Genomic DNA, 2,556 nt, shown 5'->3' on the forward strand with positions numbered 1-2,556 from the left:
TAGGCTGCCCTGGATTTCTCTGGTCAGCCAAGGAAGCCTCCTGGCCCCTTTCCCTCTTTTTCCTCGCATCGGGATTGTCTCCCTTTGTGCCCAAAGGATCATTTCCTTAAGGCACAGCCACCCTTCTTGGGCTCCCATCACTTCAAAACTCCTACTCTGCAGTGCGTCCTTGACTAATCGCCTGAGTTCACTGAAATCAGCTTTCCTAAAATCTAGCACTTTCACCCTACTAGTTACCTTACCCACTAGACATCTTATGAAGAATTCTATTATTTGATCACTGTCCCCCAGATGACCACCGATCTGCAGGTCCCCTACCATGTCATCCCCCGTTGCCAATACCAGATCCAGTAAGGCATTCCCCCTAGTGGGACCGTGTACCTCCTGTGTCAGGTGGAGGTCCTGTACACAGGTTAGAAACTTGCGTGAATGATGGAACTTTGCCGTCTGCGTCTCCCAGCAGATGTCTGGGTAGTTTAGGTCCCCCATGACTACTGCCTCCTTAGCTTTTATGGTCTCCGAGAGCTGCCTCAGGAGCCCCAAATCTAGTTCTTCCCCTTGGTGCGGGGGTCTGTAGCAGACCCCTACCACCAAATCCCTTTCTCCTTGTCCATGTAATCTAACCCACAATCCTTCTACTTCTTCATCCTTCGATTCTGTCTTGATTGAAAGATAGACTGAAAGATAACAAGAGGGATTCAGCGATACTGCCCTGCACAGAGTTAGTAAAGTCACCCAGGTAGTGATTTCTCACACTTTAGCTTTATTGCCCAGCAGGAGATTTAGTGAACAGCAAGAGCCTTGCTAGTTACTTCACTAGCAAGGGAAGCCCAGGCTGACGATAAGGGAACTGGTGCCAGATGCCTCAAATATGCATTATAATCATTACAGTCCTGGGTGCTAGTTGCCTCATTAGTGCGGCGTGCTCTCCATGTCTGCCACTTATGCCTTGTGCTGGAAGCAGCCCCAGCTGCTCCCTCGCTGTCTGTGCCGCCACGCTCGAGGTTGGTGTTTTATCCCGCCAAGTAGGGGCGTAGTCTAGTTCTTCTAACCGCCTCCAGCCTCAGGGACCTCTACTTCTCTCCTGGCTTCCCACTGAGCCACTTCAAAGAGCCACGGCTCTTCCCTCGACTCACCGGAGACGGCGCTGTTTCCAGGTAAGTACCTAGTCCTGTTGCTGATCCTCCACTATCCAGCATCCTGTAGTCCCGGTGTGCTGCAGAGTCACGAGTCCAGCTCCTTGCACTCCTCTCTTCTGAGTCTTGGTTGCCTCATGCAAGTCCTCTGGTGCCCGAAGACAAAACGCCTATGCCCCGCTGCTGAATTTATCCCGGCCATGGTGGGCTACTCACCCAGCCTTCACCCTGGTGTGTGATTCTTACCACCTGGCGGGGTGCGTTGTCAGGTCATCCTGTCTGACTTGACTCAGTAACGGGGCTCCCACCTAAGACATAGGAGACAATACTGCTACCCTAATCAGCACTGCTTAGGCCTTGCCTAGAGCAGGGGCGGCCAACCTGTGGCAGGACTGCCACAAGAGGCACGGGTAGCCTTGTGTGGCACAGTTCATTGGGGAGAGGATGCAGATGGCAGAGTGGCAGATTAGGGAAGGGAGCAGAAAGTAGAGCAGCAGATCAAACAAGGAATACGAGGCAGGAAATAGACAGCAGAGCAGATTGTTCAGGCATCCCAGAGAACAGATAAAAAAGCAAGCAGAAGGGGATTACATTGTCACTTGGGGGCGGTGTGGGTGTTATTTGTGGCACTCCTGACAAAAGGTAGGCTCCTACTGACCTAAACAGGGATGTTTAACCCCAGGCCTGCATACCAGATCCAGCCCATAGCACCATATCATCCAGTCAACAGGGCTCCCCTCCAAGTCCAGAAATTTGGGGGGGGCAGAGCGGTACTGCTTCCCTGATGCCAAATTTCCATACCTATAGGAAGCTCTGGGCCCTGCATTTTGGATTGGGCACCTGATCCTAGCACAGGGCCAGGTGGGGGCAGCACTGAACCCCAGGACCCAATCCTGATATGTGAGGGCAGCACTGGGCCCCAGGGCTCAATCCTGGTTGGGGGCCAAGGGGTGGCACCGGGCCTCTAAGCACAATCCTGGTGGGATGGGACAGTACCAGGTCCTGGGACCCAATCCTGACAGGAGAGGGTGGCACCAGGATCCCAGGGCCAATCCCAGCATGAGGTTCGGTCCAGCCCACCAACTAGCCCAGTGCTACTCATCTGGCCCATCGGGCCAAAAGGTGGAGCATCAAAGATCTCTGGGCACCGCAATTCAAGAGGGATGCGGATAACCTGGAGAGGGTCCAGAGAAGGGCCACTCGTATGGTTAAGGGCCTACAGACCAAGCCCTATGAGGAGAGACTAGAGAAACTGGACCTCTTCAGCCTCCGCCAGAGAAGGTTGATAGGCGACCTTGTGGCTGCCCATAAGTTCATCACGGGGGCACAGAAGGGAATTGGTGAGTATTTATTCACCAAGGCGCCCCCGGGGGTTACAAGAAATAATGGCCACAAGCTAGCAGAGAGCAGATTTAGACTG

The 2,556-nt window shown here is 53.5% G+C and overlaps 1 protein-coding gene across 6 annotated transcripts in view; it reads right to left on the bottom strand.

Annotated features, from left to right (window-relative positions):
• Nucleotides 1–2,556, bottom strand: part of NDRG3 (NDRG family member 3) — a 117,013-nt gene that overhangs the window by 77,695 nt on the left and 36,762 nt on the right. The gene's annotated exons all lie outside the window — the stretch shown is intronic.

This window comes from Alligator sinensis, unplaced genomic scaffold (assembly GCF_000455745.1).
Source record: "Alligator sinensis unplaced genomic scaffold, ASM45574v1 scaffold249_1, whole genome shotgun sequence".
Taxonomy (NCBI): Eukaryota; Metazoa; Chordata; order Crocodylia; family Alligatoridae; genus Alligator; species Alligator sinensis.